The sequence below is a fragment of the Jaculus jaculus genome, chromosome 6 (assembly GCF_020740685.1).
Source record: "Jaculus jaculus isolate mJacJac1 chromosome 6, mJacJac1.mat.Y.cur, whole genome shotgun sequence".
Taxonomy (NCBI): Eukaryota; Metazoa; Chordata; class Mammalia; order Rodentia; family Dipodidae; genus Jaculus; species Jaculus jaculus.
The window spans coordinates 43,990,323-44,016,492 of record NC_059107.1 but is presented as its reverse complement, the minus strand read 5'-3'; the positions used below and the strand labels follow the sequence as shown (position 1 = coordinate 44,016,492).

The 26,170-nt window shown below is 44.1% G+C and overlaps 1 non-coding gene and 1 pseudogene across 1 annotated transcript; both read right to left on the bottom strand.

Moving 5' to 3' along the window:
* Positions 1-4,521: 4,521 nt before the first annotated feature.
* On the bottom strand, positions 4,522-4,637 carry LOC123461962 (annotated as a pseudogene).
* Positions 4,638-16,210: 11,573 nt separating this feature from the next.
* On the bottom strand, positions 16,211-16,315 carry LOC123461862. The gene has a single exon (XR_006637925.1). It is a non-coding gene; the product is annotated as a U6 spliceosomal RNA (small nuclear RNA).
* Between the last annotated feature and the right edge of the window lie 9,855 nt (positions 16,316-26,170).

Here is a 26,170-nt window from a genome sequence, read left to right as displayed (position 1 = left end):
GGTGTGCTATTCTCTCCTTCTTTCACTCTCAAATAAATAAATAAAATATTTTTTAAAAAGAAAAAGGGTTGCAGAGATCTTTTGGTGATTAGGGCACTTGCCTGTAAAGCCTACATGACCTGTGTTTGATTCCTTAGTACGTGCATAAAGCTAGATGCACAAAGTGGGACATGCATCTGGAGTTTCTTTGCAGTGGCTGGAGGCCCTGCGCCCATTCTCTCTTTCTCTCTGCTTCTGTCTCTCTGCTTGCAAATAAATAAATAAAATATTAAAAGTAAGAAAAACTAGGGCTGGAGAGATGGCTTAGAAGTTAAGGCATTTGCCTGTAAAGCCAAAGGATCCTGGTTCAATTCTCCAGGACCCATGTAAGCCAGTTGCCCAAGGGGCGCATGCATCTAGAGTTTGCTTACAGTGGCTAGAGGCCCTGGCATGCCAACCTCTTTGCCTCTTTCTCTCTCTCTCTCAAATAAATAAATAATAAAGAAATGAAAACTAGCATCAGTAAGCCATGGAACAATTTCAAGCCCAAAGTATATAGGTATAACTGGAGTCCTCAAATACCTCCTGAGTGCTGGGATTAAAGGCAAGTGCCACCAGTCCCAGCTTTTTAAAAATATATATATTTTATTTTTATTTATTTGACAGAGAAAGAGGGAGAGAGAGAGAATGGGTGCACCAGGGCCTCCAGCCATTGCAAACAAACTCCAGATGCATGCACCCTCTTGTGCATCTGGCTACTGTGGGTCCTGGGGAATCAAACCTGGGTCCTTTGTCTTTATAGAAAAATGCCTTAACTGCTAAACCATCCCTCCAGCCCCAGTCCCGGCTTTTGTTGGCTTTTTGAGGTAGGGTCTCACTCTAGCCAGGCTGACCTGGAATTCACTATGTAGTCACAGGGTGGCCTTGAACTCATGGTGATCCTCCTACCTCAGCCTTCTGAGTGCTGGGGTTAAAGGCATGTACCATCATGCCTGGCTATTTTTTTAAATTTTAATTTTTTAAAAATTTTTATTAACATTTTCCATGATTACAAAATATATCCCATGGTAACTCCCTCCCTCCCCCCACTTTCCCCTTTGAAACTCCACTCTCCATCATATCCCCTCCCCTTCTCCATTAGTCTCTCTTTTACTTTGATGTCATCATCTTTTCCTCCTATTATGATGGTCTTGTGCAGGTAGTGTCAGGCACCGTGAGGTCATGCATATCCAGGCCATTTTGTGTCTGGAGGAGCATGTTGTAAGGAGTCCTACCCTTCCTTTGGCTCTTACATTCTTTCTGCCACCTCCTCCACATTAGACCCTGAGCCTTGGAAGGTGTGATAGAGATATTGCAATGCTGAGCACTCTGTCACTTCTCTGCACCGTGATGCCCTCTGAGTCATCCCAAGGTCACTGCCATCTGAAGAGAAGGTTCTCTAACCAAAAGTGAGAATAGCATTAATATATGGGTATGATGGGCTGGAGAGATGGCTTAGCGGTTAGGCGCTTGCCTATGAAGCCTAAGGACCCTGGTTTGAGGCTTGATTCCCCAGGACACACGTTAGCCAGATGTACAAGGGGGCGCACGCATCTGGAGTTCGTTTGCAGTGGCTGGAGGCCCTGGAGTGCCCATTTTCTCTCTCTCTCTATCTATCTGTCTCTTTCTCTCTCTGTGTCTGTCCCTCTCAAAAAAAGAAATAAATAAAAAAGAAAAAAATATATGGGTATGAACATTAAGAGAAGTGCTTACTGGGCAATTTGATGAGCATAGTATATACATTTAGCCAGACAGCAGCAGACGTTACACCCCTAGGGCTCATGACTATCCCTGCTGTAGGTTTTCAATATCAGGGATGTATTCCCTCCCATGGAGCGGGCCTCCAGTCCAATTAGAAGGGAGTTGGTTTCTCCCAAACAGATGTGCCACTATTGTACCCATTGGCTCATTTGGCCTCGTTGGCCAAATATAAGGCTGGCAGTGTTCACTGTTGGGTATCTTCATTGATGATTTCTCTCTGTCCCATTGAACTGCATGCAGAATGGCTTTTTCCAGCTTTCTGTCAGCTGGTCTACATGGAGGAGGATTTCAGCTCAGCTCCAGAAGGATTTCTCAGTGACCTTGCAGCCCTAGTATGTGGAGTCTTTAGCAATAGGGTCTTACCATCTATTCCTGGTGGGAAACCAAGGGCCTTGGCAATAGCCTGTAATGTTTTGGGGGCATCAGGGACCTCCCTGGCCAACAAGTTACTAGAAGATGTCCCATCCCTGGCACTGAAAATTTTCTAGTAATAATCTATGATTCCTGTGCAATCCACTGTCAAAAAAAGGTTTCCATATGACTTATTTATATCCTCTTAGGTTTTGATTAGCCCTCCCTCCACCTTTCCTTTACTCAGTCTCTTCCCCTGACCTCACTTAGGCCTTTTCACCACCCATTAATCTATTCTTCTGCTTACATGTACACAATTCCATCCTATTAGTACCCCCCTCCCTTCCTTTCTTTTCCCTTTATATCTCCTTTCTAGCTTCCTGGCCTCTGCTACTGAGTTTTCTTCCTACTCACACAGAACTCCAATAGCTAGGATCCGTATATGAGAGAGAACATTTGACATTTTGCTTTCTGGGCCTAGGTTACCTCACTTAGTATAATCTTCCAGATCCATCCATTTTCCTACAAATTTCATAACTTCATTTTTCTTTACCACTGAGTAGAACTCCATTGTATAAATGTGCCACATCTTCATTATCCACTCATCAGTTGAGGGACATCTAGGCTGGTTCCATTTCCTAGCTATTGTGAATTGAGCAGCAATAAACATGGTTTTAATATTTTATTTATTTATTTGCAAGCAGAGTGAGAGAAAGAGAGAGAGGGCAAGGGAGGGAGGAGGGAGAATTGGAACACCAAGGCCTCTTGCCACAGCCAAACCCCAAAACTCCCAACTCCCCAACTCAGGTCATGCCCCACTTTTGCACCTGCCTTTACAGGGGCTGAGCAACTGAACCTGGACCAGCAGCCTTCATAAGCAAGTGCCTTTAACCACAGAACAATCTCCCCATAACATTATTTATCTATTTTCTTTTCTTTTTAGTAGTGTTTTTATCAGCTAGGTATGGTGGCACATGACTTTAATCCCAGCACTCGGGAGGCAGAGGTAGGAGGATTATCATGAATTCGAGGTTATCCTAAGACTACATAGTCAGCCTGGCCTACAACGAGACCTTGAAAACCACAACAATATATACATATGTTATATTGTATATATTATTATATAATATATATTATAGCATATATATTATATAACATAACATATATGATATAATATATAATATATATATAATATACATATATATGCATATATGTATGTGTATATATATATATTTTTTTTATTTAATTAATTTATTTTTTTTTGGTTTTTCGAGGTAGGGTCTCACTCTAGCCCAGGCTGACCTGAAATTCATTATGGAGTCTCAGGGTGGCCTCAAACACACAGCAATCCTCCTACATCTGCCTCCCGAGTGCTAGGATTAAAGAATTGTGCCACCACACCCGACTACTTATTTATTTTAAACAAACATGTAAACAAAAATTCTTTTTAATCCAACAAGTTATTTTTTTTTTTTTTTAATTTGCTGAGTGTGGGTGTCTGACAGCTTTCTGTTACCATGGGAGATAAAGAACCTGGGGAATCACTTAAGAGGAAAGGAGGAATTCTTTTGAGCACACACTTCAGCAGTTGTGTGAAATAAGAAAACTGTGGGTTTTTTTTTGTTTTGTTTTGGTTTTTTGAGATAGGGTCTCACTCTAGCCCAGGCTGACCTGGACTTCACTATGTAGTCTCAGGGTGGCCTTGAACTCACGGTGATCCTCCCACCTCTGCCTCCCGAGTGCTGGGATTAAAGGTGTGTGCCACCACTCTCGGCAAGAAAACTGCTTTTTTTTTTTTTTTAATTTTTATTTATTTATTTGAGAGCGACAGACACAGAGAGAAAGACAGATAGAGGGAGAGAGGGAGAATGGGCGCGCCAGGGCTTCCAGCCTCTGCAAACGAACTCCAGACTCATGCGCCCCCTTGTGCATCTGGCTAACATGGGACCTGGGGAACCGAGCCTCGAACTGGGGTCCTTAGGCTTCACAGGCAAGCGCTTAACCGCTACGCCATCTCTCCAGCCCAAGAAAACTGCTTTTTACAGACCTTTTTTCTTTTTTAGAGATTTATACCTTTGTTACTAGAAATGGATGGTTGGTTTAACATTCAAAAGGTCATGGCTAACATTCGGGGTGAAAGACTTGAAACTTTATTAACTTTTACAAATTTTATTAAGTTAGAACAAATTACAGTAACAATTTAATTAACGCTTATTATGAAAATACTTTAACATTATCATATTGTAGCCATATATATATATTGGTTTTTCAAGGTAGAGGCTTGTGTTAGCCTAGACTGACCTGGAATTCACTATGTCGTCTCAGGGTGGCCAAGAAAGTTATGGTAATACTTCTATCTGGGATTAAAGGCGTGCTCTACCACGCCTGGTTTATTGTAGCCATTTTTAGGGACCTTAATTATCTCAGCTATCCTTAAGGCTCATATTGTCAGCTTTTTCTAAATTTCTGCAGAAACACATTCAGATAAGCCGATTAATTGCTGGCATTTTTTTTTAAGGTAGGGTCTCACTCTAGCCTAGGCTGACCAGGAATTATGTAGTCTGACTTGCCAAAATTTACAGCAATCCTCCTGCCTCCTCCTTCCAAGTTCTGAGACTAAGGTCATGTGCCACTGTTGCAGTCAGGGTCACACTGTTGGTAGAAATCACCCAACTAAGAGCAGCTTGTGGGAAAAAGAGGTTTATTTTGGCTTACAGGCTTGAGGGGAAGCTCCACAATAGCAGGGGAAAATGATGGCATGAGCAGAGGGTGGACATCACCCCCTGGCCAACATAAGGTAGACCATAGCAACAGGAGAGTGTGCCAAACACTGGCTTGGGAAAACTGGCTATAACACCCAGAAGCCTGCCCCCAACCATACACTGCCTCCATGAGGAATTAATTCTCAAATCTCCATCAGCTGGGATCCTAGCTTTCAGAACACCAAAGTTTATGGGGGACACCTGAATCCAACCACCACATTCTGCCCCTGGCCCCCATAAACTGATATCCATGCATGATGTAAAATACAATGCATTTAGTCTAACTTTAAAAGTCCCCATGGTTTTTATCAATCCCAATCATGTTCAAACATCCCCATAGTCCAAGGTCTTTTAAATAATCCATAATAACAAAATATCCCCCCAAACCCCATAATGGCACAGAATAAACATTCACATTGCAAAAGATGGCATTGGGCATAGCAAAGAAACATTCAGCCAATATGAGATTTAAGCAGGGCAAACATCAAACTCTGTAGCTCCAATTTCAACAACTATAGTCAATGACAAATCTCCAAGTCTGATAAATCTAATGAGCAATAAGTCTCTGGCATTCCAATTCTGCCCCTCCAGCTAGGATAATGATAGTCCTAGAAAACTTCACTGGAGCCCGTAGCTTTCCTTAGCAGCCATCTCGTGGTCCCTGCAGCTCCACTGGGTCTCCACTGCAATCCATAGTTCATCCTCATGGCCCCATAAGGTCTCAATGCAGACAACCAGCAAACCTGCTTCACACTGCCCATGGCCATTTCCAAAACACAAGACAGTGTTGCAAACTCAATGACCCTCTCTTTCCTGCATTTCTTATATGCCACAATACCAGGCAGGGTGCCAATTTGTTAATCCAGGGGGGAATAAAGCAGACTTTGGAGAACAGGACATTCCTTGAGCACTCAGGCCCCTTCAAAAGAGTCTAAATTCTTCCTGTTGCCCCAGTACAGGTCAGCTAGCCCAGTTTCAAAGGTTGTAATCTCTCAATTGTAGCTGAACAGGCAGCAATTCAGCCAAAGATTTTTCTTTCTGTGCCATATCCCTCTGCAAACACCAGTTCATTTCTACGAAAAGCAACCCTGCACAACTTCTCAGGACCCAGGCATAACAGCAAGCTTCCCATACAAACTGCTAGCCCAGTCCAGGCAAAGCTCTTTCTCACCCTCATAAGCCAAACCTCACAGTCCATAGTTCTTACTGCATTCAGGCCTTTCAACTCTGACCAGAATAGTCCATCAAGCTGTACTTACAGCATTGCAAGGCATCTCTTAGGCCAAGGTTTTAAGTCCTTCCACATTCCTCTTGAAAATCAGCTCCAAAAGGCCAAAGCCACACAGTCAGGAGTCTAGCAGCAATCCCACATTCCTTGGTACCACTTTACTGTTGCAGTCAGGTTTACATTGCTGGTAGAAATCACCCAACTAAGAGCAGCTTGTGGGGGAAAAAGGAGGTTTATTTTGGCTTACAGGCTCGAGGGGAAGCTGCATGATGGCAGGGGAAAACGATGGCATGAGCAGAGGGTGGACATCACCCCCTGGCCAACATAAGGTGGACCATAGCAACAGGAGAGTGTGCCAAACACTGGCTTGGGGAAACTGGCTATAATACCCATAAGCTCGCCCCCCAAAATACACTACCTCCATCAGCTGAGAATCTAGCATTCAGAACACCGAAGTTTATGGGGGACACCTGAATCCAACCACCATAGCCACCATGCCTGGCCATTAGACAAAGTTCTTGTCAGAAGGGCAGACCCACAATGAAACACTTATTTTACCTTTTCAGAATACACAGGGCCATTAACTCTTCATATAAAGTTATTTTTCCCTTTAGCAATTGAAACATTGTATCATATGATTACACAAGTAATTCATGATCTTTGGAGAAATTAGAAAAAAATGGCAAGCAAAAAGAGAACATAGGGCAGACATGGTGGCACATGTTTTTAATCCCAGCACTCAGAGGCAGAGGTAGAAGGATCACTATGAGTTTGAGGCCACCCTGAGACCACATAGTGAATTCCAGGTCAACCTGGGCTTGAGAGAGACCCTACCTTGAAAACCCAAAAATAAAAATAGTAAGAGAGAGAGAATATAGAAGCTTTACAATGCCACATATCTGTTAATGCCTTTTTTAAAATACGTTTCCAAAATTTATTCTATGCACTTTTTAGGTGTGTGTGTGTGTGTGTGTGTGTGTGTGCACGCACGTGTGTGCTCACCTGGTACACACCTGTGCAGAGGGCAAAGCAGCACATTGGCTGTCCTTCTCCACCACTGTTCCATTGTTTCCTTGAGACAGAGTCTCTCACTGGACTGGAGCTCCTGTGTTTAGTCAGATGAGCTGACTGGTGAGCCCCGGGAATTCTCCTGCCTGTACAGCCGCACACAGCTTTCCACAAGGTTCTGTGGATAAAACTCACCTCCTCAGGCTAGTGTAGTAAGAGTCTTAAATGCTGAGCTATTTCCTTAGCCTTTCTATACTCTTTTTTTTAGAAAAAAAAAAAAAGTATTTTATTTATTTATTTATTTATTTATGAGAGAAAAAGAGGGAGCGAGAGAGAGAATGAGCATGCCGGGGCCTCCAGTTACTGCAAACAAACTCCAGATGCATGTGCCACCTTGTGCATCTGACTTACGTGGGTACTGGGGAATCAATCCTGGGTCCTTAGACTTCACAGGCAAATGCCTTAACAGCTAAGTCATCTCTTTAGCTCTAAACTTTTTTTCTTTAACTTGGTAGTATATTGTAATACATATATTTTTTTGTTTGGTTTTTAAAAATATATTTTATTTACTTATTTGAGAGAGAGAGCAAGAGAGAATGGGTGTGCCAGGGGATCCAGCCATTGCAAATGAACTCCAGATGCATGTGCACCCTTGTACATCTGGCTTATGTGGGTCCGGATAATCGAACTGGGATCCTTTGGCTTTGCAGGCAAATGCCTTAACAGGAAGCCATCTCTCCAGCCCCGCTGTTTGGTTTTTTGAGGATGGGTCTTGCTCTAGCCCAGGCTGACCTGGAATCCACTATGTAGTCTCAGGGTAGTCTTGATCTCATGGCGATCCTCTTACCTCTGCCTCCCAGGTGCTGGAATTAAAGGCTTGTGCCACCATGCCAAGCTGTAATATTTTTTATTTCTTTAATATTGATCTTTGTATAGTTTAAACTATAATCTATGTAGCAAATATTCTAATCTTGAACACTTTTAATTATTTGAGATTCCAATGGGGCTTTTTATAATGTCTTTGATTCTAGCATACAATTCTATAACTCATCATAACTGATCATTCTCTAAAAAAGTTTTTTTGTCTTTTTTTTGTCAAAAGCAAGACACATTTTAAAGATTTTTGGGCATATTGTCCTGTTATTCTTCAAAGACTTATGCAACTCTCACCATGAGTATATGTATGCACTGGTAAACTCCAGGAGGGAAGATTGTGATGAAATCATGCATTCTGTGCCCCGTTTTGTCTGTGAGTAGCCAAGTGGGATGCAGATGGAGTTGCTTTGTGCATCTAAGTTGGAGTTAGGGTACACAGCTGGGGTGGGGATTGTGATCAGCGTAAGGCCGAGCTGGGGAGCATGAAACATTAACCTCTGAATAAAAATAGAAGAGAACCTGTCCAAGGAAAGATGGAGCAATCGATGTGTACTCTATTTTTGGTCGATCTTCTAAAATTGCTTTTCTCAATTGCCTTTTTTTTTTTTTTTTTTCCAAAAGGGCAAAAAGGCTTCAGTGAAGTCATCCCAGGGCTGGTGGGGAAAGGCACAAAGGAGGCTTACAGTGTAAGAAATCAGTGAGAAAGAGGACCTTGGAGGTCTGGGTGGAATGTCCTCAGGACTACATGTGAGGGCTGGTGTAGTGGTTAAGGCACTTGCCGTCAAGGACCAAGGTTTGATTCCTCAGGATGCACATGAACCAGATACTCAAGGTGGGGCTTGTGAATGGAGTTCATTTGCAGCGGCTAGAGGCCTGAGTGCATCCATTCTCTCTGTGCATCTCTCTCGAATAAAGAAATTTTAAAAATTAAAAAAAAAAGGCCTACATGTAAGCAACTTATATAGCAGTTTACCCAGCACCTTTTTTTTTGTTTAAAAAAGTCTTTTTGTTTATTTTTATTTATTTATCTGAGAGCAACAGACAGAGAGAAAGAGGATGGGCATGCCAGGGTCTCCAGCCACTACAAACAAACTCCAGATGCATTCACCCCTTTGTGCATCTGGTTAACGTGGGTCCTGGGGAATCAAGCCTCGAACTGAGGTCTTTAGTCTCCACAGGCAAGCACTTAACTGCTAAGCCATCTCTCTAGCTCTTTTTTTGTTTGTTTGTGTTTTGAGGTAGGGTCTCACTCTAGACCAGGCTGACCTGGAATTCACTATTTAGTCTCAGGATGTCCTTGAACTGATGGCAATCCTCCTATCTCTGCCCCCCAAGTGCTTACCCAGCACATTTTTGACAATCTTTTTTAAAAAAATAAATAGAAAAAAGCCGGGCATGGTGGCACACGCTTTTAATCCCAGCACTCAGGAGGCAGAGGTAGGAGGATCACTGAGTTTGAGGCCACCCTGAGAATGTAGAGTGAATTCCAGGTCAGCCTGAGCTAGAGTGAGACCCTACCTTGAAAAATCAAAAAAATAAAAAAATAAATAGAAAAATATTTATTTATTTACTTACTTATTTTAGGTTTTCAATGTAGGGCTCACTGTGGCCCAGGCTAACCTGGAATTCACTATGTAATCTCAGGTGACCTCGAACTCATGTCATCCTACCTCTGCCCCTGAGTGCTGGCATTAAAGGCGTGCGCCAGCACACCTGGATATTTATTTATTTTTGAGACAGTGTCTCATTCATGTATGCCAGCTGGCTGGAACTGGATATGTAATCAAGAATGACCAGGGACTTCTCAATGAGCTACACCCCCAGCCTCCTTTTTCGCAGCACTTTTCGTGGTGCGAAGGGAGGCGGCAGGCACCTGCTGGTGGGTGCTGTGGGCTTTCCACACCAAGCCTTGCACTGACTCCCCCTGTCTTCTGAGCTAAAGGCTGTGAACTCGGCGCTTGCAGTTTCATCTCATGAGTTAGTAATGAGGTGACAGAGTAATTAGAGAACGTGATCTCTGTGATACGCCAACTGCTCTTGTTATACCCTCATTCAGAACAGCAAACACCAGGAAAACACACACACACACACACACACACACACACACACACACGCAGAAGAACAACACCAGCTGCAATGTCAGAGTGATGTCATTCTTTGTTTAACAAAGTACTGAAGAATAAAGGTGATAAAAAGTGTCCAGGTTGTTGTGCTGATTAAGAAGCGGGGAGAAGCCATTACTTTTAAGGAAGAGCACATGTAGAAATGGAAGATGGATAAACCCAGAAAACCTTCGTTTCTGTCTGGGTTCATAGTAATAGGAAGTGTTGGAAAATACCAAATACAGATCACTAGTTTTTTTTTTTAAATATTTTATTTGGGCTGGAGAGATGGCTTAGTGGTTAAGTGCTTGCCTGTGAATCCTAAGGACCCCGGTTCGAGGCTCAATTCCCCAGGACCCACGTTAGCCAGTTCGTTTGCAGGGCTGAAGCCCTGGTGCACTCATTCTCTCTCTCTCTCTCTCTCTGCCTCTTTCTCACTCTGTCTGTCACTCTCAAATAAAAAAAAGTAACAAAAATATTTTATTTATTTATTTGAGAGAGAGAGAGAAAGAAAGAGGCAGAGAAAGAGAGAGAGTGGGCACACTAGGACCTCCAGTCACTACAAACAAACTCCAGAAACAAGCATCACCTTGTGTATCTGGCTTACGTGGGTATTGGAGAATCAAACCTGGGTCCTTGTGTATCTGGCTTACGCGGGTATTGGAGAATCAAACCTGGGTCCTTGGCTTTGCTGGCAAGTGCCTTAACCTCTAGCCATCTCTCAGCCCATGAGTCATTTAATTTTATACTTTTTTTTGCGGGGGGTAGGGTCTCACTCTGGCTCAGGTTGACCTGGAATTAATTATATAGTCTCAGGGTGGCCTCGAACTCACAGTGATCCTCCTACCTCTGCCTCCTGAGTGCTGGTTTTAAAGGCGTGCGCCACCACACCCAGCTAATTTTATACTTCTTGATAAGAAAAGAAAGAACCTAAACAAACAAAAAAATTAGAACACCAAGTGTGGTGGTGCATGCCTTTGATCCCAGTACTTTGGAGGCAGAGGTAGGAGGATTGCCATAGTTTTAAGCCACCCTGAGACTACATAGTAATTACAGGTCAGCCTGGGCTAGAGTGAGATCCTATCTGGAAAAACAAAAAAGAAAGAAAGACAAAGAAAAGGAAGAACACCCATAGGAGACTAGAGAGGTGAGGAATAGGTATTATTTTAGTTTCTATGGATCAGGGTGGATCTTCTCTCTCTGGTTCCTGGCTGCTAATGTGTGGGCCTCTGGCTTGCCATTCCCTTCTACCTTACTACAAACACAGAAACAACGAAACTACCATAAACTGAAGACTGAGCCAAAATGATCCTCCCTCCCTTCAAAAAATTTTCTGTCATCCAGGCATGGTGGCGCACGCCTTTAATCCCAGCACTCAGGAGGCAGAAGGAGAATCGCAGTGAGTTCAAGGTCATGCTGAGACTACATTGTGAATTCCAGGTCAGCCTAGACTAGAATGAAACTTTGCCTCAAAAAAAAAAAAAAAAATTCCATCTATCCCACTACCCATACAAATATGTCATTATTTGTCAAAACTGTGAAATGTTAGTAGCTTCTTTTCTTTTTTTCTATTATATATACTTTCTTTCAACTAGAAGGTATGAGAGAGGAGTGCAGTTAGGGCGACTGGACCCCTGATGGTAAAAAAAAGGGCAGGAAAATTGGCTAGAAAGACAGCCCACAACCCTACCTTACAAATATCTTTCCAAGGGGAGGGCAGTCTCTCTGTCACTGGGGAACTTCCAACTGTGGGTGAGTTTTCCCTCAGCTGGGCCTGGGCTGGCTCACCCTAGGCCCTAGCCCAGACCCAGCCTGGAGGCCCACTAGCCCTTGCTTTCCACATGGGTTCTTTATCCCCTCCAGCTCCCCACATGGCAGGAGCTCCTTGAGCTTTCTTTTCTCTTTCCATGCTTTTTTTCCCAGGCCCGCCACCTGGGATCTCTAGCCACGTGGGTGCCCTTCCTTGGCTCTGCATTTCCCTTAGTAAACATAATAATTTTATAATTATCCTTCTCAGTCTTTTTTTATTCAATTCTTTGACTAAAATTAGAAACAAACTTAGGGGGTGCAAGGACTTTCCTGGACCTTAGCACCCCATTACAGGTACAGTCTCTCAGGGGTTTCATAGTTTTAGAAGCAGCAATCACATCATGTTGAAATAACTTTAAAACCAGGGCTGTACTGGAACCATCTCTGCCCAGCCCTATGGAACCTGCACAAAGAATAGCTAGCTTCTCCTTTTGACCCTCTCACTTGTTTTTGGGTGTAAGTTGCTTTCTATTCCGGTATATCCAGAGCTGCGAAGTAACAGACCAGCCACGTCGCCAGAGGCCGCGCGAGTGTACCGCAGATGGGCCCACCTGCCCTGGGCTTTCCCAATCCAGTGGAATAGGAAATGCTGCCAGCCATGTGCCCACAAAACTAGAGATTGTGGTGATTTGAGGACTATGCTCCCGAATGAATGTAACCTCATTTCTACTGAAAATGCTGAGCCACATTCTAGATTTGGTCCTAACAAACATACACAGGGTACTGTAGTATAAGTACACACAAAAAATCTGCACATAAGAATGTTGCCAGGGCTGGAGAGACGGCTTAGTGGTTAAGCGCTTGCCTATGAAGCCTAAGGACCCCGGTTCGAGGCTCGATTCCCCAGGACCCACGTTAGCCAGATGCACAAGGAGCGCATGTGTCTGGAATTCGTTTGCAGTGGCTGGAGGCCCTGGCGCGCCCATTCTCTCTCTCTCTATCTGCCTCTTTCTCTCTCTGTCTCCCTCTGTGTCTGTCACTCTCAAATAAATAAAAATTAAAAAAAAAAAAAAAAAGAATTTTGCCAGAGCCCAGTGTGGTGCGCACACCTTTAACCCCAGCCCTCGGGAGGCAGAGGTAGCCATGATCACAGTGAGTTCGAGGCCACCCTGAGACTACAGAGTGAAGTGAATTCCAGGTCAGCCTGAGCTAGAGTGTGACCCTACCTTGAAAAACAAAAAACAAAACAAAAAAAAAGAGTGTTTCCAACACCAGCTCTGTCAGTGGTGCTCCATAAAGCACAGCAACGACATGAAGGAGGGAGCAAGACTTGAGGAAGTGGATAGAGCATTTCAAAACCTTATGTGGTGATGAACTTCCTTTGGAGGACACATTCGGTTTCACTACTAAATATAATAGGAGATTGACAGCAGTTACGAAAACAGAGCAGATGCACAGCCTCCTTGAGTGTGTTTCCAATATTGAGAAGTTATCCAAGAATGATGGGATGAAAGCGCTTAGAAAAATTGAAACTATGCACAAAAGATGGTTGTACATAGTCTCCTGATGTCAGTATCCTTCATGGTATTCTCTTGGGTGGCAGATCCCCCCCAAGGGGAGTCACTACTATGCCTCCCACCATCAGGAGCGACTAACAGTTTCTTGTTACTCTCCCCGAAGCATGGGCCATGAGTTTGTGATGTCCAAGAAGTAAAATACTTTCTGAGCTATTAAATGGCTGAGTGTGGTTTAATTACAAGGGCAATCTTGAATTGCAACTAGTGATATTTGCAAAGGGTGGTACAGATTGGGGATTAGTGATGGGATAGAAAGAGCCCCAGGTTGAGGGCAGAGGCCCAAGTGAAATCACAGAGCAGCCCAGAACAGGGCAGTGTGCTACCCGTTGAGTTAGAGAGAGGAAGAAGTGCATTTTAGGTCCTCTGGACATTTTACAATTTTCTGGATGCTCCAAATAAACTAATCCACACGTTTAACAGGAGCGGTGTGGACTCTAGGTAGATGGAAGACGGATGGAGGGTAGATTTGTTACTGGGACTAGAGATCAAGATCCAGGAAAATGGGCTGGGGAGATGGCTCAGTGGTTAAGGTGCTTGCCTAGAAAGCCAAAAGAGTTAAATTCACAAGTGCCTGAGGAAAGTCAGTTGCACAAGGTGGTGCATGCGTCTGGAGTTTGTTTGCAATGACTACAGGTCCTGGAACCCCTATTCCCTCTCTCTCTGTCTCAATCTGTCTCTTTTTCTCTTTCTCTCAAAAATCAATCAATAAAATATATAAAAGACCAGGAAAAGAGCTAGAGAGATTGCTTAGCAGTTAAGGCTCTTGCCTGCAAAGCTGAAGGACCTGGGTTTGATTCCCCAGTACTCATGTAAAGCCAGATGCACAAGGTAGTGCATGTGTCTAGTGTTTACAGTGGCTAGAAGCCCTGGTGCACCAATTTTCTCTCTCTCTCTCTCTCTCTCTCACACACACACACACACACAAATAGATAAAAATAAATTTAAATTAAAATTTTTAAAAGATGGAAAGCAGTTGAAAAAGATAACCAATGTTTACCTCTGGTGTCCACAGGTGTTCACACACACCCACATGTAAACATGAACACATTCACACTTTTATTTATTGAAAGTCAGAGAGAGACAGAAAGAAAGAAAAAAATGGGCACACTAGCCCATCCCAGCCACTGCAAATGAGCTCCAGACACATGTGCCACCTTGTGCATCTGGCTTACGAGGGTACTGGAGAATTGAACCTGGGTCCTTATGCTTCACAGGCAAGTGCCTTAACCAAGTTTAAGTGGGTAACCAAACACATTGGCAGTAACCTGTATTGCTTAATTACAAATGAGCCAACAGGTGTAATAGTGGCATGTCTGTTATGGGGGAAACCAACCACTCTCTAATTGGACTGAAGGCCTGCTCCACAGGAGGGAATACATGCCTGCTACTGAAAACCTACAACAGGGGTGGTCATGAGCCCTAACGGTGTAACGTCTGTGGCTGTCTGGCTAAATGTACATACTATGCTCACCAAACTGCCCAGTAAGCACTTCTCTTAATGTTCATGCTCATATATTAATGCTACTCTCACTTTTGGTTAGAGAACTTTTTCTTTTCAGATGGCAGTGACCTTGGGATGACTCAGAAAGCACCACAGTGCTAAGAAGAAATGACAGAGGAGTGCTCAGCACTGAAACACCTCTATCACACCTTCCAAGGCTCAGTGTCCATTGCAGAAGAGGTGGCAGGAAGAATATAAGAGCCAAAGGAAGGGTAGGACTCCTTACAATGTGCTTCTTCAGACACAAAAATGGCCTGGACATCCAGGACCTCACAGTACCTGACACTACCTACACAAGACCATCATAATAGGAGGAAAAGATCATGACATCAAAATAAAAGAGAGACTGATTGAGAGGGGGATGGGATATGATGGAGAATGGAGTTGCAAAGTGGAAACTTGGGGGATTACCATGGGTTATTGTCTGTAGTTATGGAAGTTGTCAATTAAAAAAAAATTAAATTAAATAAATAAAAGGCAATGTAGGGCTGAAGAGATGACTCAGATGTTGAGGTGCTTGCCTGTAAAGCCTAACAACCTTGGTTTGATTCCCCAGTACCCACATGATCCAGATGCACATGGTGGCACATGCATCTGGACTTCATTTGCAGTACCTATAGGCCCTATAATGCCTATTCTCTCTGTGTGTGTCTGCTTGTAAATAAAATATTTTAAAAAATAGAAAAAACAAATTTATTTCAAAAGCATAATAGAACATTTCTATTTAAGTAAGATGATGCACAGTTGTCCTGAAAAAGGAAAAATATCATGGTATGAAGTTTTTCATTCAAATTTTCAAGGTTAAAAAAACAAAACAAAACAAGTTGGACTGGGCTTAGTGGCACACGCCTTTAATCCCAGCACTCGGGAGGCAGAGGTAAGAGGATCACTGTGAGTTCAAGGCCAGCCCCAGACTACATAGTGAATTCCAGGATTCCAGGTCAGCCTGGGCTCAAGTGAGACCCTACTTCAAAAAAGAAAAAAAAGAAGCAGAAAAAACAAAACAAAACAATCAAGTGTGTATTATTGCCTTAGGAATGGGAAGGGAAACAACAAGGTAGCAAGGAAAAGAACTCAGTCGACTCACTAACTTGAGAAAGCCAAGCCAAATCTGCTGAGCTTTAAGCTTACAAATGTGCTTTTAAAAGAGAGAGAGAAAAGATGCTTACTGTTCAAATTTTGGATAGCTATGTCCTAATATAGTTTCTATACTTGAAATGGCTTTAGGGCACTTGCTGGTCTCTCTCTGAAGTGTAGACTAGCTGGCCACAGTTTTTAAAAAGTTTGAACATTTCATGAGTTTACGTGTCATCCTTGGGCAAAGGCCATGCCAATCTTCTCTATGTCATGATAATTTAAATGCATATGCTCATGAAGTGAGCACCACTCCTGGACTTTTAAAACTAGAAGCTTAAAGTTCTTGGCCTTGAGCGTCAGAAGCCCGGCGCTCGGCATCCAGTGCTCAGAGCTCTGTGAATGAACCTTGCTGGCTGCCCAAGTCAGTGTGATACTCCAGGGCCCTCCTAGAAGCCAGGCTTGCAGCGCTGCTGCGGCCTCAGGTCATTACAGACCTTCACCTGGCCTGTCTTAGCTCTCCTGGGTCATGGCTATTTTCCATAACTCTTTATTTTTCCTTTTTAACAGTTCTGAATGTCTTTATTTTATTTTTATTTTTATTGTTGAGCAAGTATCTCTAAGGACATGAGATGAGTCCTTAAGATATATGCCTAGGAGTGTTATATAGCTGTGTCATATGGGAGATCTATTTTTAGCTGTCTCAGGAACCTCCACGCTGATTTCCACAATTGGACCAGATTGTATTCCCACCAACAGTATAGAAGGGTTCCTCTTTTTTTTGCATCCTCGCCAGCAGTTATTGTCATTTGTTTTCATGATGGTAGCCATTCTGAAGGGAGTGAGATGGAATCTCAAGGTAGTTTCATCTGCAGCTCCCTGATGGCTATCTCTGTAACTGTTTCGCTGCCCTCTGCTGTTGAGTGTGCCTGGAGCTGGCAACTCAGGCATTGTCTGCTCTTTCGTTACCAGCTCAACCTGCTCCATATGATAAAGACCACACATGGACGATAAAACAGTCAGATACGGTGCTGTGGGAGGAAGCTCAGGTAGTAGTATGCTTTCCTAGCACACATGAAGCCCTGTGTTCAATCCCCAGTACCACATAAACCAGATGTGTGCACACCAACCATCCCAGCACATAAAGCAGATGTGGTGTGCACAGTGACCATCCCAGCACATAAAGCAGATGTGGTGTGCACACTGACCATCCCAGCATATAAAGCAGATGTGGTGTGCACACAGACCATCCCAGCAGTCAGGAGGAGGAGGCAGAGGAAGCAGAAGGATAAGGTCATCCTCTGCTACACTGCAAGTTCAAAGCCCTTCATATGTAAGAGTCTAATTATTTTTTTCTTTTTGTGTGTATGTGGGGGGTGGATGTGTGTGTAAGAGAGAGAGAGAAAGGGCATGCCAGGGCTTCCAGTTACTGCAAATTCCAGATGCATGCACCACCATGTGCATGTGGTTTATGTGGGTTCTGGAGAATTGAACCTGGAGCCTTAGGCTTCACAAACAAGTGCCTTAACCACTCACCCATCTCTCCAGCCCTCTGTCTATTTTTTTTTTTTACATAAAGGCAAACAAGGGCTGAGAGATGGCTGAGTGGTTAGGGTGCTTCCCTTAGAAGCCTAAGGACCCAGGTTCAATTTCCCAGGACCCACATAAGCCAGATGCACAAGGTGGCACATGCATCTGGAGTTCATTTACAGTGGCTGAAGTCCTGGTGTGCCCATCCTATCTGCCTCTCTCTCTCTCAAATAAATAAATAAAGGCAAGCAACTCGGATCTGAGCTGTAGCACAAGATGGGATAGAGGCCGAGCACAGGAGGAAGGTCCCCCAGGTCCCTCTGTGGAGAGTGAGGCCAGGGCTGCTTATACAGCCGGTCATGCAGGTGCACAGCTTAGCATGGGCTGGACAGGTGCTAATCCCCAGTCAGACTGATTGATGCTGGGAGGTCTGCACATGACCATTGACGGGGTAGGGCTTCTCAAACAATCCGAAGCTATTGTGGCAGAAGTGATGTTGCCTGAGGCAAAGTGCCAACGAGCCATGACAACTATGGTGGTTCCTAGGAGAAGAACCAGATCTCTCCAGGGCATCTTCTGTGGCTGGTTTAAGGTCTCTTCCTAGAGTCTGTGGCTGAGTCAGATTCCCCGAGGAGCTGTGAGAGGCTGAGAACAGTCACAGCATCATGATGAAAGCCGGAGGAGTCACTGGGGAAGTGACTGCTTCATGGACGGCCCCCTTTTTCTGTAAAAATTGGCAGTGGCGGCCGTTGCACTTCCTGCCCTGGCTGGCCTTTCAGCAGCAGTGGTACTATTCACTGCTCCACTGCAACTGGGAACTGTGAAGAAAGCAGTAGGTGTTCCGAGTGGGCCTCCATACCTGCCCAGCCCGGGACAGCTGCCTAGTTCAGCTCTCTGGGCAGCTGTCATGGCAGAAAGGCATGGGTGTGACAGCTATTAGTCAGATGGCCACACTGCCGCACCTGACAGTGTCCAGCATTTAAGAAGGAAAAATCATTTAGTGGTACTTACAACCAAGATCTATCATAGAATTAACCTAACAGGGCTTAAGCCCCAGCCAGATGACCCTGGGGAGCATTGGTCCTTCTGGTCTGACTCAGCTGGTTTGAGGGAAAGGCTGGGTGCAAATTTCTAGGCAGAAGACTATGGTGACCTGGGCCAGCACTGAGACAGAGGGCGCAGATCAGGCTGTCAAATGAAATCTGGAAGGATGCAGAAATGGGAGACCCCAAGGGCTTCTGTTGGGTGACTGAGGTCACGCTAGACTGATGATAAGGAATAGGAGGGGGAGGTAGTGGGGGGCAGCACCATGGGAAGGGTGCTAGTCACTTTACATGTGTTCAACTTGGGGTGTCTGTGGCATGGCTAGGGAGAGGGCTTTTCTCATGTATGGTGCTGCTGGGAGTTCATCAACACACAGCGAGGGACACCTGGAAAGTTGGCAAGATTGGCTAGGAAATCACTGAGGAAGAAAATGGAAGTTAATGAGAAAAGAAACCAAAGATAGAGACTGAAAAAAGAAATGGGGGTAGCCCAGCATGGTAAACCCAGCACTCGGGAGGCAGAGGTAGGAGGATCACTGTGAGTTTGAGGCTACCCTGAGACTACATAGTGAATTTTAGGTCAGCCTGGGCTACAGCAAGACCCTACCTTGAAAAACCAAAAACAATAACAACAAAAAGAGAAATGGGGTTGAACAGGGAAGATGTTGGTCTTAGAAGTCAAAGGAGAAAATTTCAAAAAAGGACCAAGCTAGATTGCAGAGAGTTGAGAAAATGTTAAGGGTCATTGCACTTCCCTTTTAAGAAACTTCACTCAAACATACCCAACAGTGGACACTGTAAGCCTTATATTTGGCCAGCCAGGCCAAATGAGCCAACTGATGCAATAATGGCATGTCTGCCATGGTGGAAGCCAACTGCCCTCTAATTGGATTGGAGGCCCGCTCCATGGGGAAGGAATACATCCCTGATACTGAAAATCTACAACAGGGGTAGTCATGAGCCCTAGGGGTGTAACATCTGCTGCTGTCTGGCTAAATACATATACTATGTTTATCAAACTGCCCAGTACGCATTTCTCTTAATGTTCATATCCTTATATTAATGCTACTCTCACTTTTGGTAGAGAATCTTCTCTTTTCAGATGGTAGTGACCTTGGGATGACTCAGAAGGTATCATAGTGCTGCGAAGAAGTGACAGGAGTGCTCAGCACTGCAATATCTTTGTCACACCTTCCAAGGCTCAGGGTCTATTGCGGAAGAGGAGTCAGAAAGAATGTCAGAGCCAAAGGAAGGGTCGGACTCCTTACAATGTGCTCCCCTCAGACACAAAATGGCCTAGATATCTATGACCTCACAGTGCCTGACACTACCTACACAAGACCATCATAATAGGAGGAAAAGATGATGATGGCATCAAAATAAAAGAGACACTGATTGAGATTGGGAGAATGGGCTTCAAAGGGGAAAGTGGGGGGAGGGAGGGTATTACCATTGGATTTTTTTTTATAATCATGGAAGTTGTTAATAAAATTTTTTTAAAATTATTTATTTATTTATTTGAGAGTGACAGACACAGAGAGAAAGATAGAGGGAGAGAGAGAGAATGGGCGCGCCAGGGCTTCCAGCCTCTGCAAACGAACTCCAGATGCGTGCACCCCCTTGTGCCTCTGGCTAATGTGGGACCTGGGGAACCGAGCCTCGAACTGGGGTCCTTAGGCTTCACAGGCAAGCGCTTAACCACTAAGCCATCTCTCCAGACCAATAAAAAAATATTTTGAAAAAAAAAAAGAAACTTCACTTAAGATTGAAAGATGACATTGTCGAGGCCAAGATCAATGTTTTTGCTTATGTATTTCAGAGACAACAAGAGGAACATGCTGAAATGAAGGAGGATAAGTGACTAAAGAAATAGGAGAGTGGGGGCTGGAGTGATGGACTCAGCAGTTAAGGGGCTTACCTGCAAAGCCTCACAACCTGAGGCTTTTTGTTTGTTTGTTTGTTTGTTTGTTTGTTTTTGTTTTTGTTTGTCAAGGAAGGTTCTCACTCTGGCCGAGGCTGACCTGGAATTCATTATGTAGTCTCAGGGTGGCCTCGAACTCACAGTGATCTTTCTAGATCCTTCTACCTCTGCCTCCCAAGTGCTGGGATTAAAGGTATGCACCACCATGCCCCTGACTACAACCTGAGTTTGATTCCCCGGCACCCACATAAAGCCAGATGTACAGTGGCACATGCATCTGGAGTTCCTTTGCAGTGGCTAGAGGCCTTCGCATGCCACTCCCTCCCCCCATTGACTCTTCTCTTTGTCTCTGCTTGCAAATAAATAAAGAAAGAAAAGAAAAATATATAAGAGTAAAGCCGGGCATAGTTGAGACAGAGAAAGGAGGATCACTATGAGTTCAAGGCCAGCCTGGACTACCAAGTGAGTTCCAAGTCAGCTTGGGCTAGAGTAAGATCCTACCTCCAAAAAACAAACAAAAAGAAATGAGAGTGAGAGAGATGGTGGAACTCGTTTCTGGAGTTGAGAGTAGGATGTGTATAAAAATGTAGAGATTGGGCTGGAGAGATGGCTTAGCGGTTAAGCGCTTGCCTGTGAAGCCTACGGACCCCGGTTCAAGGCTCGGTTCCCCAGGACCCACGTTAGCCAGATGCACAAGGGGGCGCACGCGTCTGGAGTTCGTTTGCAGAGGCTGGAAGCCCTGGCGCGCCCATTCTCTCTCTCTCCCTCTATCTGTCTTTCTCTCTGTGTCTGTCTCTCTCAAATAAATAAACAAATATTTTTTAAAAAAATGTAGAGATTAACTAGGTAGAGGTCCATCTTGTCCTCTAAGACAGGAGAAAGGTTGCTAAGACCCTAGCAAAAAAGGGAAACATACGGGCATCTGTACTGACAGGGCCCATCTATGTTAAGGTCCAAGAGAGGCAAAGTGAACAAAGAAAAGCATACTGTTTATACTTTATGCAGATGTGGGTGCCTGAACCTGTAAAAGAAGGAATTTTAAAACCCTGGAGACATGGCAGAAAGTTTCAACTTCATGAAACAGGCCATCTTACTCCAAAATGTTTTTAAAACCATCCAGATGTCTGGACAGCAAGCACATACATGTCCTTCTATAAATGGGAATTGGGTGCTTAGTAGTGGACGAGTCCTCAGTTGGGCTAAAAGATGAGTCACCAGGGGCTGGGAGATGGCTCAGTGGGTACCGAGCTTGCCACACAAGTGCCGGGACCTGCTGGGAATCTCAGTTTCCACGTAAAGCTGGTCACTGTAGCACTGGCATCTGCAGTCCGCTGCACTATGAGGAGAAAGGAAGGGGAGACAGGAGAACTTTCTGGAAGCTTGCAGGCCAGCTAGCTTCATGAGTGCTGCCCTGAGTAACACAATGAGAGCACCTGCCTCAAACAATGTGGAGGGTGAGGAGCAGCTACCCAAGTTGTTCCCTCAAGTCCACACATGTGCTGTGGTATGTACACAAAGGTGAGTCATCAAACCCTATAGAAAATGTGGGATTTTTTTCCCTTTGGTGTTGCTTTCCCCCCTCCGCCCCCCTGCAAAGGTAGGGTCTTGCTCTAGCCCAGGCTGACCTGGAATTCACTATGTTCTCAGGTTGGGCTCCAACTCACAATGATCCTCCTACCTCTGCTTCCTGAGTGCTGGGATGAAAGGTGTGTGCCACACCTGGGGAGAAAATGTTTTAAGTGACCAGGTTCTTGGGTTTAAAAGACATGGAAACTTTTGACAAATTATGCTGCAAAAAGAAATCTTGGGCCAGGTGTGGTGTCACACACCTATAATCCCAGCACTCTGGAGGCTAAGGTAAGAGGATTGCTGTGAGTTCAAGGCCAGTCTGGGACTACAGAGTGAATTCCAGATCAGCCTTGGCTAGAATGAGGCCTTACCACAAAAAAGAAAGAAAGAAAGAAAGACAAGAGATCAGGAATATACCCTATTGCTGAAGACTCCACATACTTGGGCTACAAAGTCATCTAGAAATCCTGCTGGAACTGGGCTGAAAGTCCCCTCCATGTAGACCATCTGACAGAAAGCTGGAAAAAGCCACACTGCATTCAGTTCAATGGGAGAGAGAGAAATATCCAGTGAAAATACTCAATTGTGGGCACTGCAAAACTTATATTTGGCCAGCCAGGGTACAATAGTGGCATGTCTGTTATGGGGGAAACCAACTGCCCTCTAATTGGACTGGAGGCCAGCTCCATGGGAGGGAATATATCCCTGATACTGAAAGCCTACAACAGGGGTAGTCATGAGCCTTAGGGGGTGTAACATCAGCTGGTGTCTGTCTAAATGTATATACTATGCTCACCAAACTGCCCAGTAAGTACTTCTCTTATGTTTATACCCAATACCCATATATTAATGCTACTCTCACTTTTGGTTAGAGAACCTCTTCTTTTCAGATGGCAGTGACCTTGGGATGACTCAGAAGGCCATATAGTGCTAAGAAGAAGAGACAGAGAAGTGCTCAGCACTGCAATATCTCTATCACACCTTACAAGGCTCAGGGTCCATTGCAGAAGAGGAGGCAGAAAGAATCTAAGAGCCAAAGGAAGGGTAGGACTCCTTACAACGTGCTCCTCCAGACACAAAATGGCCTGGATATCCATGACCTCACAATGCCTGACACTACCTACACAAGACCATCATAGCAGGAGGAAAAGATGATGACATCAAAATAAAAGAGACTGACTGAGAGGGGGAGGAGATATGATGGAGAGTGGAATTTTAAAGGGGAAAGTGGGGGGAGGGAGGGAATTACCATGGGATATTTTTTATAATCATGGAAGTTGTCAATAAAAAATAAAATAATTAAAAACAAGCAACAACAACAAAAAAGGAGAAATCCTGAAATGTTTCTACATCGAGACACTAGGTTGGGGGCTGGAGAGATGGCTTAGCAGTAAAAGAGCTTGCCTGAAAAGCCAAAGGACCCAGGTTCAATTCCCCAGGACCCATGTAAGCCAGATGCACAAGGTGGTACATGTATCTGGTGTGCCCATTCTCTCTATCTGCCTCTTTCTCTCTTTCACTTTCTTTGTCAAATAAATTTATTTTTTTTAAAGACACTGGATTGGAGGAAGAGGATGGGTCCTTGTACATCTTTGAGGAGTGCTTATTGAGTACCACCTGGGAGAATGATCGAGAACATACCCCGGACGCTGTGTTCCCTCGCTGTCAACCCAGAGCCAGACTGGGTGAAGAGCCACGGAAATTTGATTTGATCCAGAATCACCTTGCAGACAGGTCTCTGGTGTGTCTGTGAGAGAGTTTCTAGATTAGGTTGATTGAGGTGGGAAAACCTAACTGTGGGCAGCGCCACTCATTACCAGGCTGGGGTCCCAGAGTGAAGGAAAAGAAGGAAGCTGACTGTGAATGCATGGGACCTCCAGGCCTTCCCAAATTGTGGGAGCCTAATCAAGACACTCAGTAAGGAAAGGCCAAGGTTAACCTGGATGAAACTGCTGTGGGCACATTTTTGTTTGTATTGCTTTGCTTATAGTTTTAGTAGCATTTCTTTTCACCATAGCCAATTAATTTTCATGTAGTAAGTGATATTGATTAAGGTTGATTTTCAAACTGTTTCCTCTACTTTTGGAAAAAAATCTCATTTTGTCTTAAGCATGGGTGTTGTAGTCAGGTTCACGTTGCTGGCAGGAAACACTCAACCAAGAGCAGCTTGTGAGGGGAAAAAGTTTTTTTTTTTTTTTTTTTTTTGGCTTGCAGACTTGAGGGGAAGCTCCATGATGGCAGGGGAAAATGATGACATGAGCAGAAGGTGGACATCACCTCCTGGCTAACATTAGGTGGGCAACAGCAACAGGAGAGTGTGCCAAACACTGGCAAGAGGGAGCTGGTTATAACACCCATGAGCCTGCCCCCCAACAATGTACTAACTCCAGGAGGCTTCAATTCCCAAATTGACATCAGTTGGGGACATGGCACTCAGAACACCTAGGTTTCTGGGGGACCCCTGAATCAAACCACCACACATGTGATTTAACAAAAATGTGCTATACTTTTTATAGGAGTTTTAAAATTTCATGAAAAGGCACTGAAGACAATCTTTTCAAGGAAAGTAAACTAATCTTAGCTAAAGAACAGATGGTTCAAAAGATATTTTAATTTTAAATGAGGAAAATAGCTCCTGTGGTATATAATATATACTATGTATCACTTTCATTAGAATCTCACTTGGTAGGAATTTGTGATGAAGTTTGGATCTACATGGATAAGTTAAAAAAAAAAAGTTAAAAAAAAAATCAAGCAGGCATAATGAATGAGAGTGGCCTTGAGCTCCTGACCCTCCTTCTCACCTCCTAAATGCTGGGATTACAGTCATGTGCCACCACACCTGGCTAGGCACTTTATCTAAAAATAAATCATGTTTATGGCATCTTTTAGCAAATACTCTGTAACATGAACCCAAAATGTTTCAAATTCAAGTTGCTTGTGCACTAACATAATACCAGAAGTGGAAAATTCCTCATGTGGCCTCGCCTGGTGGGCTATAGTCAAAACACAATTGTGGGCCAGAGAGATGGAACTTACCTACAAAGCCAAAGGACCCAGGTTCAATTTCCCAGGACCCACGCAATCCAGCTGCACAAGTAGCACATGCATGGGGACTTTGTTTTCAGTGGCTAGAGGCCCTGTCCCACCCACTCTCTCTCTCACTCTATCTGCCCCTTTCTTTCTCTGTCTCAAATAAATAATGAGGCTGAGCATCACGGTGCTCACCTTTAATCCCAGCACTCAGGAGGCAGAGGTAGGAGAATCACTATGAGTTCAAGGCTATCCTAAGACTACATAGTGAATTCCAAGTCAGTTTGAGCTGGACTGAGACCCTACCTCAAAAACAAACAAACAAACAAAAAAAACCAAAATAGGGCTGGAGAGATGGCTTAGCAGGTAAGCACTTACCTGTGAAGCCTAAGGACCCCGGTTCGAGGCTCGATTCCCCAGGACCCACGTTAGCCAGATGCACAAAGGGGTGCATGCGTCTAGAGTTCGTTAGCAGTAGCTGGAAGCCCTGGCGCGCCCATTCTTTCTCTCTCTTTCTCTGTCACACTCAAATAAATAAATAAAAATGAACCAAAAAAAATTTTTAAAAACCCAAAAATGAATAAATACTATTTTTTAAACCCCTACGGGGCTAGAGAGATGGCTTAGTGGTTAAGGAGCTTGCCTGCAAAGCCAAAAGACTCAGGTTTAATTCCCTAGTACCCACATAAAGCCAGATGCACAAGGTGGCACATGCCTCTGGAGTTCATTTGCAGTGGCTAGAGGCTCTGGCACAGGGATAGGAGGAATGCCAAGAGTTCAAGGCCATCCTGAGACTACTTAGTGAATTCTAAGGTCCAGCCTGGGTTAGAGTGAAACTCTACCTCAATAAACAAACAAACAACAAAAAAAAAAGTAAAATTTACTGGGTGTGGTGGCTCACACCTTTAATTCCAGCACTCAGGAGGCTGAGATAAGATCACTGTGAGTTCAAAGCCAGCCTGGGGTTAGACTAGAGTAAGAACCTGCCTCAAAAATCTTAAAGAAATAAGCAAATAGGTAAACATATTTAACAAAGAGACACATGAGTCTAAGGACCCAGGTTCACT